Source organism: Larus michahellis, chromosome 1 (assembly GCF_964199755.1).
Source record: "Larus michahellis chromosome 1, bLarMic1.1, whole genome shotgun sequence".
In the NCBI taxonomy this organism is placed as follows: domain Eukaryota; kingdom Metazoa; phylum Chordata; class Aves; order Charadriiformes; family Laridae; genus Larus; species Larus michahellis.
Window position 1 is genome coordinate 89,879,452 of NC_133896.1, and position 12,507 is coordinate 89,891,958.

At 39.4% G+C, this 12,507-nt stretch overlaps 1 protein-coding gene across 7 annotated transcripts in view; it reads right to left on the bottom strand.

Moving 5' to 3' along the window:
• The window catches only part of MPPED1 (metallophosphoesterase domain containing 1), a 66,437-nt gene that overhangs the window by 31,196 nt on the left and 22,734 nt on the right, over window positions 1-12,507 (bottom strand). The window lies entirely within an intron of this gene.

A 12,507-nucleotide genomic window follows, 5' to 3' on the forward strand; every position in this document is an offset into this window, starting at 1 on the left:
CAGCACTGAAACAGAAGCTTTCCACCTGACTCCACATTTGGTTATCAACTGGATCCTGCCCTTGAGAGCAGGCATCACCTGTCTCGAAAAGCTCAACAGAAACCTCCTAAGTATATCTTAGAGGAAACAAAGACAGAAACTGTGTAAAGCTGCATTCATTAGCTTTGCTTCTGCACTGTTAATTTGCATCAGGATGGAGACAGAACAGGAGACTAGGACCAGAAAGACATATTTTATTGAAAATGAGACCCACCTTGCATAGTGGCAGTCTTGTCATTTTTTATTTTAGAAATGTATTGTTGATAACATAGAAAGCTTTAGTGATGACCCCAAGCCTAACCTACAAGTAGGGTATTTAGAGAATGTAAAACACCAGCCAATACGCAGTGGCAAAAGTTGGCATCAGTAGGACTTAAGAATAAAATGCAACAGCACGATTCAGAGTTACGGAAACAGAAGACAGAGAACAGCGCTAGCCCAGAGGAGATGCCACATGGCTGAACTCATTATTTGTCAAATAAAAAGATATGGGTAACTCTGAAGTATAATTTTCAGACACTTGTAACACCTGTATTAGGAAATTGATTGTACAAGTGCCAGTCTTTCCTGTGGACCCCAATATACATGTGCCTTTAGAATATTTATTAACAGAAACTCTTTTCAGATATTTATAATTACAAGTTCAATGTTGGAGATTCAATTATTTACCTGAAAGACTACTTGAAATGCAAATTTTGTCATTTTTGCCTTCTGAAACACTTAGCATTTTACAGATGTGTATTCCATCTCTGCAAGTTTTCCAGGTGTGTGCACACATACACGCACAAGTTAAAAACATTACTTACATGCTACAACACGTATGGGCACCTACAGGGCTTAAAGCATTCTTGGAAAACAGAAAAATAAAGAAATCCTGTATGCCGCAATATTGTTAACAATTCCATTTCTATTCTGTTTTGTAAATCTTTTCCAGCTCATCTGATCCATCCATCTAGCAGCCAAGAACCTGTACGAGCTGGTTATAGTTGTTGCTTCCACTAATGTATTTATGTCATGTTGCTGTCTGTGGGTGTTACTTAGGCAAATTAGCAAATTACTCTAAATGTACAGTTACATTTATTATAGTGGCGGCCAGAAGCGCTGCTGTAGTTACAGGTCTGTCAGCTTTTCAATTAACAACTGTGGTTTTGATGAGTTTGCAGCTCAGTTTTTTTCCTTTCATTCCACACCAGGCAGCAACTTGCTAAACCTCTCTTTGTCTCCACAAGCCCTCTTTATCCTTTAAATCTTTTTTTTTTTTTTGTCTAACAGGTATTTTTTCTGCTTGCACATAAATTTAACAATATTTTGTTTAAACTTTGTTCCTTAGAAGACTTTAGAACGTGTTACACTTTTTACTCCAAGTATTCTTGAAGTACAAAATCAACCTTAGGTATAAATCTTTGAAACCTTGTTCTTAGCTGGGCACCACTGTCATGAACTACAGGTATAAGATGCCAGTTGAGTGGCTCTAGATGAAGACCCTCAGCTATCAGACCACAATATTGAGTACACATTTCCCATCTTCCCTGCTTCCACTGTGATCCATACTTACCAATGCTCACTCTAGTCCACATGCAGAAATCAACACAGAATGATAAACATCTCTCTGTGCTAAAGCATGGTCCTCCTACCACTGACCTCAGAAGGACCAACACCACCATACTGCAGCAGGACCACAGTCCAACATGGTGTGTCAGCAAAGTCCTAAGAAATATTGAATGTTTCAACTGCCTTTTAGAGCATTAAGATCCACTAAACTTTAGCAATATCTGATCAGTATTTACCTGAAAACTACCTTAAAGCAGCAACTCTTTCCTACTTCTGACCTACAACTTCTTAGTTCTGCTTTTTATAAGTTATTATTTAAACTGTTCTGTATTTTTTATTATGTCCTTCCAACACAACTACATGGTTTTCCATCCCTAGGCACAGACCACTGCACAATTTGTGGCCTTGGCTCGGTCCTTGGCTAGGACCAAGGCCTCCTCAAGAGCACATAGCCCAGTAGCTGTGTTTCTACTTCTGTCCATAGCTTTAGAACAACCACTTTTCCAACTATTATTTTTTGTGCCACCAGCTCTTGATCAGAGATAATTCAAACACTTCTAGGATGACCAGTTTATTCCCACACCTGCTAGTGAGTGCCAATGACAAGCGGGGTAGAAGAAACACTAAGCACATTTCCTGTCCCTTGGTAAACAAACTGACTTGAGAATGCTGAATTCCCACTCATGCAGGTTTTCACGGCTTCTTTTAACAACTGCATTTTGCCAAGAAAGATTCCTACCAAAGACAGCAGTGGCTACACTTTCGCAGTAGGTGACTACCCATTGCAGTAGGTTCCTTTTGTCTTCTGTTTACAAACTCCATGAAGACAAGCCTTACCAAAGGCACTGACTAACATTTTCACTTGCTAAAGAGTTTTCCTTTTTTTTCTTCTTCTTTTCCAAAACGGCCATCTGCTAAACATTAAGTTCCCTGACTGCTCATCTGTCTGAGCACCAATGGCACCACTAGAGCGACCTTGAGCGTATCAAGGGTGACTGACAGCCTTGAGATAAAAGTGATGGGGATAACAGGGGATGTGGCCCTGGTGGTAACTCCTCAATCCTCCCAGTGAGGGGGCTCACTGCTCAGGTGGGAGTGGATACATCCCACAGTCAACACAACACTGCATGGCTGGTGCTGCAAGCAGGGCTCCAGCTTCTATGACCACAGGACCTTTTTTGAAGAACAAAGACTGCTACGCAGGGATGGCATTCCCCTGACATACTGAGGCAAAAAGTCCTTGCCAACAGGTTCACTAATACAGTGGGAAGAGTTTTAAATTAGGTGTGTTGGGGAAGGGTTGTCATGCTGTGAAGAGAAGTGAAGGCATGGAGGCAGTGAGGAAGCAGCTGGGGGACAACAGGATGATGAAGGCTCTTGCATTATCCATGTAAAAGCAGCCTCACTGGGGGTCCTCTCAGGCACAGCATGGGGTACAACCAGGAGGACGGAGAATTCCATGCACAGTGGAGAGCTGTGACATCTCTGAGATTATGGATACATGGTGGGATAGCTCACCTGACTGGAGTGCTGCAATGGATGGACACAGGCCTATCACCTGTCTATCACCTTTGAAAAGGACAGGAGAAGTTCCCAATGGCTGGAAAAAGGCAAATGTCCCACCCGTCCTCAAGAAAGGCAAGAAGGGGAATCTGGGGAACTACAGGCCATCAAGCCTTACATCAGGCCTGGGAAAATTCTGGAAGACATCTCCCCCAAAAGTAATTTTCCAAGCACATGAATGTCAGGAAAGTAATTTGGAACAGCCATCGTTGATTTAACATGGGTAAATCATACCTGACTAACGCAATTACTTTCTATGAGGAGATGACTGGCTCTATGAATAAGGGAGAGTGCTGGATGTTGTTTGCCTTGATTTTAGCCTTTGACAGCATCTCCCATAGCATTCTTACAGCCAAACTGGTGAGGTAACAATGGATGATAAGGTGGGTCGAATATCACTTGGAATACTGGGCTCAAAGGGCTAGAATCAGTGGTACAAAGCCCACCCGGCAGTCGGTCAGAAGTACCCCCCAACCAGTGATGTTGGGGCCAATACTGCTTCCTGTATTTACTAACAGCCTGGATGATCTGATGGAGTGCACCTTCAGCAAATTTGCAGACAACAGCAAATTAGCGGTGGGGATCTGCCAACGCACTAGGGAGGGCATGTCTGCTATTCGGAGGAACCTCCAAGGGCTGGAAAAATGGGCTGACAGGAACCTCATAAACTTAATCAAAAGCAAATGCAAACTCCTGCACCTAGGATGGAGTAACTTCGTTCAACAAGACTTAGCAGTTTGTCTTTGTAGCAAAGACAGCCAACCACATTCTGGCCTGTTATTAGTAACAGCGAAACCAGCCGAAGAAGGGGAGTGATTTCTCTCCTCTATCTAACACTTGTGAGACCACATCTGGAGTGTGGTGTCCAGTTCTGGGTTCCTCAGTAAAAGAAAAATACCGATGACCTGAAGCAAGTACAGCAGAGGGATGACAACATGGCTGGGGAATGTGGCATACAGGGGGAGACTGAGATCTGAGTCTCTTCAGCCCAGAGAAGATGAAGGGAACACCTTACTACTGTCTGCAACTACCTGATCTCAGGATAAAGAGAGGGGGCAGAGCTAGGTTCTTCTCAGAAGTGTTCACAGATGACAAGAGGCAACAGACAAAAGGGGGAACATGGTATAAGGAAAGAATTTTACCATAAGGATGGTCAAAAAGTGGAACAGGTGCACAAAGCAGCTGTAAAATCTCCATTCTTGGAGATACTCAGAATTCAACTGGCAAGGTTCCGAGCAGCCTCCTCTAACCAGACATGCTTTGAAGAGGAGGTTGGATTCAATGACCTCCAGAAGTCCCCTTCATCCCGTGTGGTCCTAGGTTTCTCTAAGTTTACACTGGGAAACAAACAAGAATTTTAAGTGCCTGCAATACTGAAAGAAATTAAAAACTCATTTCGTGTTGTGATTCTAATGGAACAAATCTATGGTAGGCAAGCAATTTAACAGGACTAGAGGTCATGTTCCATTAACTTTGGTATAAGTTTCTTGTACTATCCATTTAGCAGATGAGTAGGACTAAATACCCAACTGATAGCCAATTAACATTTGATGCTAGCATATGGCTTTGCTGGTGGGCAGGTAGCAAACTTGGTATTAATACAGAATCTCTATGTATACAAAGATATTAAAGAAAATTTATGGCTGTCACAGGAATTCTGCACACACACCCAGGACAAAATTCATTCCCCAGTAAAATTAAGGCAGCAAGCATGTGAGAAATAGATCTGCCCTTCAGGAGTGCCAAGAAACACACGCAAGAACATATGCTATGGGAATCAAAGATGTATTTTCAAACACACAAAAAAGGGGAAAGTTATGAATTTGGGGGAAAGCTACATTTTTTTCTGATCTCTTACTTTGACTAGCCAAAACAAGACAAGTGTTTTGCCCAAAGACCAGGGACCCCCCTGTTCTTGGCACCTGAGAAGCTTCTGCTAAAATATCACTATAAACTGGAGACAAACTACAATTAGAATCGTTTGGAAAAATTTTACCTAAACAGTTTTCTGTATTAAAATTATTAAAATACCACTTGGATGGAACGGGATATATTTGGAAATTCATGTAGTGATTCTGACATTACCAAGGAAACAAAATGAAGCAAAATGTCAGTTTAAAATATTTTGGGGTGAATAAAAATTTCATTTGTAAGCAAAATTTCACATTTTTTTCTAAAATAAGTGGGTTTTTTCCCTCCCGTAATGTCTAACTTGCAAGAAATTAAAATTATTTTCCTCCATAAGCAACCTCTAGCCCCTTCATCCTATTTGGATTTGAAATCAACAGAAATGTTTACACATCAAAATTCTGTCAGAAACACACTGGCTCCAATTCTGTCATGGGCTTCAGGGCTTTCTCTTTCAGGCCACATCCAACTTTTGCCTTCTGCCAATTTGGAATGGGGCTCCAAGCCACCATCCATTCTTTCAGCCTCTATCTTAACATCAGATGAAAGATTTTTTCCTTCTTTTTCCTTCTTCTCTGCTACATCGTTGATCTTTCCTGCCTCATTTTCCCCTCTCCTTTCCTTTTTATAATCTCCCCCTGTATGCAGAAAATCCTGGAGACACATTATCTTGCACTTAATTTAGCAGTTTTAGCAAAGGGTATCTTTTTCTCATGGAGACAAAACTTGTAGAAATACAATGCTTTATACTTCTGTATGCTTGTGTCTCAACATCCCTCCGAAAATGCCCAACAGATTCAGCAGTCATTTACTACATTCAGCAGAGGAGTAAATGCCTCAAAGATAATAATGTTTCCTTAAGTTTCCTGAAAGCATCTAAAAAGACTAATGCCCAGTCTGAAGGAGAGGCTCCAAAGGAATGAGACACTTTTCCTATGAGACACCTAAGAACCCATGGAAGGTTTATAAGACAAAATGCAAGAAGTCAGGCAGCAGTGGTTCTGCTCCCAGAACAACTCATCACACAAAAAATTCTGCCCTAAATCTCCTAAATCAATGTAATTTATTATTCTTTGAGATTATTTTACTATCAAAAAGCCTGGGATATCATATTTAGTTTATATATAGCCAGATGGTATTATCATCTTAGTAACTTCTTAACTAGATACATGTAGTTTTTGCCAGTTGTGGCAAGCCTGTGGCAAGTTTCTTAGCCTTTGTTTGCTTTGTATAAGAATCTGATAGTAGTTCTGGTAATATAATGTGTATAAGAGTATATATATTGTTTAGCTAGTAACAGCTTTGTTTATTCCTTTCATTACTGTAGATTACTAATTAAGAAAATCAACTGAACATCTAATTTTTTGCATGTTTATGCACCAATTACAAAATTATTACAGCAATTCTTAACTTCTAAACTACGGTAGGTCCTTTTTATGGTGAACATAATTTTTACAAAATAACTTGAAATGCTGGGGAACCATTACTTGAACTACAAATGCGTAATGCAAAGCATTGAACAATGTGTCTTTGTTTGCTATTTCTCTGGATCCGAGTTTGCTCAAAGTAGAATTCTGTGTGCTTAAAGGTTCATCCCGTTCTATCAGCAAGTCTTCTCCTCTGTAAATTAGATCAACACCGCAAATAATTCAAAAGCAAATGCATGATGTTTATACTCCAGGCTCCTCTTGTACTAAGAGGTTAGGCATCTTTATCAACCAGTGACCTCCTCTGCAGCTTACAATTGTTATCAACATGTAACTTCACCAAGATAAATGCAAACTTGTACAAGCAGACATGCTTTGCTTCTCTCCTGGTATTGTACTGAGCAGAATTTTTAGTATTCATTAAAAGCAGTGGCAATCATGTAAGTGCCCACTTAATGCTTTTTCCCTCTCATTTCAACCTTTTAGAATACAGCAGTGAGTGATATAGTAAAAAGACTGCATAACTGTCTCAGATTGCTTTTTTAGCATCTCTTTGACAGTTCTGTGTTTAAACACTGGGGCTGATGTCTGGGAAATTCACATTAACATACTTTTTGTATGGTGTGTAATCTGGAATAACATTGTAAATGAACACTCCCTCCTAAGTCATCTGTAACCTGCTAGCTCTAGACATTCTTGCATTGTAAAAGCCAGTAATTGTATCAAACACTAAATCAGCAAACACATACAATACTGCTCACATTTGCAAAACATGATTTCTTAAAATAAACAGATAAAGGCAAATCACACTAAAAAATATCTGATAATAGTCCAACTTAGGCTCTTTGATATACTGTGTTTTATACACACCCACACACATGTATAATAATTGGCCCAAATTACTTCTAAAGGAAAAGTGGCTTCCTTTTACCCTGGTTTATTTAATTACCCTGTAATTATGCAGAACCAACCCAATGCATGCTGCAAACTAGGCCATTTGAGTAGATGTAGTGAGTCAAACTAAAAGATTATGTAGCCCTGTACCTTCTGTCCACTCATGGTCAGTAACAGACGCCTAGAAAATTGTACGACTGCACGGTTTGCCTAGATTGAACCTTCCTTTGATATATCCCCTTAGATTATGGCAATTAATGGTTTGAGAATCCCTAACTACGTAAGCCACAGGGTCCATTTTCATAAATATTTTTTCTTTTTTACTTCCTGGAATAGTTACAGTCTTAAATAATATACCTTTCTGAGGAGATAAATTTCTACAACAGCTTTTCTGCCCTTTAGAATATTCTAGTTTTGGTTTACAACCTGTATCTGGGGACAATGAAAGCAAAGGCCATAGAGAACTGTGTTAAAAAGTAACAGAAAATACTTCAGACTTCCTGCATGGATCTCTCTGCACACTGACACAGATTCCTATTCAGATCTTCAGATCCCACAAAGATGCTTTCAGTACCTCCCAGCTGTCACCTTCTGGAAGGGACAACTACAAAGAGCTGTGTGTCATGTCACCGTACAAGGTGCACACCACTAATAACAACGTTTAATGTTTGTGTATAGTGCTTTGCAATAGGTCTTCAAAGTGCTGTACTGAGAATAATTAATCCTCCAACACATTCAAGTGGTAGGTGGATTAAGTATCATTTTCACAATTTTACAAGGGGGAACGATAAAGAGGCTGTCAAATCTGAAGAGGACTAACTAGAATTTGGTTGCCTGTCTTCCTAAGGCTTTTTCAAATATCTCCACCAGAGGCAATGACAGTTCACAGAATCATATTCCAGATTTTTCAGTTCCCTGGTTGCTCGCTGCACTTCTGGGCTGCACCACCTTCCTAAAGCTATGCTTGTCAGCTAGTCTGGAACAAGACAGGATATTTTTGCTTATTTGGGGGGTCAGGGATCTCAATATTTATGAAAATCACAGGATATTTTTAGGTGAGTCATCCCAGAGACTCAGAATCTTGATGTCTGGCTACTTTCCACTCCATCAGTGGAAAAAAGCAACCTCAGTATTAGTACAAAGTGCAAGAAATCCCCCAAAAGCATGCATGTGTTTGGAAGGAGGGAATGAAGGAAAAATCCTTTTGCACCTACCACTCCTATAGCTTCCACAGCTTCTCACCACTAGCATGGGAAGCATACCTGGAAAACAGTTGTTCTGGGCCATCTTCCCAATACAGGGATGTAGCTTAGAAATTCCTTGAGACTCTCAGCAGCCAGTTTATCGTTCAGAAGCCTTCAGGAGACACTAATTCCCTAGAACTGGAGAAATACTGGAAGAGTGTGTTGCAGTGCACTGTTGTGTGCTGTACGGTCTGAGCCTTAGATGTACAAACAGATCTGAGCCATCACGCATTTAAGAAATGCAATAAAAACCAACACTTTTTTTAGTATGCCCAGTCTTTTAAAAATGACATCTGTTCTAAATCCCTACACAGCTCAATGTTTTTCACTGCATTTCCAAAGCCATTCTTTTGTAAATAGATAATTAGTGCTTAAATACTTCTTTCAAGGGGTTTCTACATTAACATAAAAATAGTGTAATTACCGATGGTCAAAATGGCATGACTACAATTTATAAATTCTAATTTCTTTTGCTGCTCTGAAGCTGATTTTCTTTCTTCTTCAGCACAATTTTAATCTGGTTTAAATGTGAGTATTATTGAACGTAAAAAAATAAAATACCTGTTAAGAGAGGAAGAAAAGTAACTACCCTCATTTTTGCAAGATTGAACAGTAAAGCAAAAGTAAAGCTAAGCCTAGTGTTTCAGGCTTTTCTGAAGATCTTTTATTTTTCATTAACAACTAAAAGTAGGGATGATGTTTATTCACCAAAATTAGCTGATTTTGTTCTACAATCTAATACTAGAAACAGGTGATTCTAGTAGTGCTAATTACAATATCTGGAAAGGCATCTTCACTCTAAAATATTTTTAGACTGAAATAAAAATGTTATCTTTTGAGATGAATCTGCACAGGTCAATTCCTGAAGTGCATGGCAAATCATTTAATCCAATTTTGTGTGTGTGTATGATATGCAGGTAAGATTAACATTTTCAGGAAAATGTTCTGAAGAGCTAATTATTGTTTTCCACTACAATGCAAAGCCATCTTCTATTTTTTTTATTTCAACTTTAGCTTGAACTTGAATTTCAAATAGGAAGACTGTCTTTGACATTGGAAAATCTCAAGCAAACACACTGAAACAATGGGTATTATAAAATGTGTTAGTTTAAGTAATCTTTCCAATCCATGCACAGAAGATAATTCTCAGAGAGAGTATGGAAGTATGTGTTGCAACTTCTATCACAGATCAGCTATTTAGTTAAATTTCCAGGAAAGTAACCCACAAGCTCAAAGTAACAGTGGGTCCTGGAGCATACACAATTTGGAAATGATGTTACAGACTTGAGCAAAGGAAATTACAAGAGCAACTGAGCCAAGCAGGCAATTTCCACTGCCAACAATATGGGAGATAAAAAACAGAGATGGTTTTGGAGTCATTATTTGATGAATGCATTAAAGCAGGACATGTGTCTTTGTATTTGTCCTACAAAACATTTGATTTATATGCAGGTAGGGAATAAATAACAAAAACAAAAATAATGAAGAAGCCGAGGACAAGAATAACTACAGTGCATAGTGAGCTTGATATATCTTATGATATAATCTACCTTATCTAGCCTTGATTACATAGAATCATAGAATGGTTTGTATTGGAAGGGACCTTTAAAGATCATCTAGTCCAACCTCCCTGCCGTGGGCAGCAACATTTTTCACTAGATCAGACTGATCAAAGCTCTACCCAACCTGACTTTGAACATTTTCAATGATGGGACATCCGCAACTTCACTGGGCAAGCTGTTCCAGTGTCTCACTACCCTCATTGTAAAAAACTATTTCCTTACATCCAATGGAAATCTACCCTCTTTCAGTTTAAAACTGATGTCCCTTGTCCCGTCATTAGAGGCCCTGGTAAAAAGTCTTTCTTCATCTTTCTTATAAGCCCCCTTTATATATTAAAAGCCTGCAATAAGGTCTGCCTGGAGCCTTCTCTTCTCCAGGCTGAACAACCCCAAGTCTCTCAGCCCGTCTTCACAGGAGAGGTGCTCCAGCCCTCTGATCATTTCCGTGGCCCTCCCCTGGACCCGCTCCAACAGGTCCATATATTTAGAAACAATTCCCACAAATTATTTACGGCTGTTTAAAGTGATGTCTTAAAATCTCCTGGACATGCTGGAAAATTACCATATGTTCAAAGCTGTCATACCATGCATCCTTATAATGTCCTTAGAAAGTTTCACTGGCCTCACGGCCTTCCGTTTGGCCCTACCATAATACATATTCTGTACTTAAGTTTTTTGAATTACCCAGAATTGTATTTTCAAATTTGTAAGAAAAATACAGTCAGAGAAGAAACTAGGTAAAAAAAGGAAAAGATTAAATACAAAAACAGGAGAAAGGTCAATTCGTGACAAGAAGGGAGGAAAATCACCAGGTTGGCACCCCTGGCAGGCATTGTAAACTGACTCTTCATCCCTTTTTCCCTTCTTTTTCTAAGCTACCCTGAGTAAGGGTAGCAAAATAGAAATCTGACTTGCAAAAGTACATTGCGATACTGCATGACTGGGCAATAAGAGGACAGATGAAACTGAATATAAATTTATGCAGAATAATTCAAGTGCTGGAAAAAAAAGATACACACTGATGGGTTCTGAACTAGATATTACCATTCAGGAAAGAGTTCGTAGAGTTATAATACGTAATTTTATGAAAATGCCATCTCATTTTTCAGTCACAGTCAAAAATAAAAACAGAACAATCCACAACACTAGAAAGGAAAAGAGAACAAACTAGGAGATTTCATTATGCCAGGGGATAAAACTGTGGTGTACTCAGATCATGTGTAGCTCTCGTCTCACAATTTTTAAAAGGATATAGAACAAAGAGGTACAAAGAGTGACATAGATGATCAAAGGCATTTAAGGACTTCTAAACAGTCTTCAGCCTGAAAAATATCTTAAGGGCAGATATGGGCAGAGCCTATAAATTCTTAAGCAGAATGTAGAATGAAATTTTTCACTTTCCTCTGCCAGTATTAGGAAATACCGAATGAAACTAGTAGATGACAGGTTCAAAATAAGCAAAGTTCTTCACACAATCCATACCACATTGTGGAACCGTGATGCAAGACTGTGTTGGCACTCAAAATTTGATAGATCCAAAAGGCAATAAAAAAGCTCAGAGTGGAAAAATCTGTATATTAAATACAAAGTATTTTGATTCAAGAAGTCTGTGGACTGCCTACCAGAGAAAGCTGAGAAAATATGCACATAGAGTTATCATATCATCTCCTCCGTAGAGCTAGGCATCAACCTAGCCCAAGTAAAACCTCAAATCCCTCCCCGGGAAGTGGGGAGGGGGGCTTGAGAAAAAGAAAAGTGAAAGTAAACAACTCATTACCAAAAAGAACAAAGTGAAATGAAATTAAGTGAAGGGCTTTAGGAGTCAGGGGATAAAAGTATAAAACTAGATGACTAAGGGGCAGACAAAGCAGAGCACCTTGGCTGATAGCCACAGTCAAAGACAATACTGGGCTAGAGAGATGTATTATCTGAGCTGGTACAGGCCTTCCTGTGTACCCACATACAGTTAGCCTAAAAAAGAGAGAACATATTTTAGGGTATGACTCAGCAAGCCAACGTGCCTCTATTAGCACAACACTTGAACATGTGCTCGATATAACCATAAGGTCCATGGAAGTTAATGATGTTAATGTAAAATATACTTTGCATCAGACAGGCACAGAAATTTAATGCAGAACAGAAGATAAAAACTAAACTTGCTGAAGGGCCTCTTGAAAAGACAAAATAGGCCAACAGACCACAGTGGCACAGACCCGAGAGGGTATGATAGAACAGAAAGCCAAAAGGTAGGAATCAATGCTACACATAAATACACGGTGCAAAAGCAGAAGTAGGACACGTATCCAGTGCCTAAGAGGA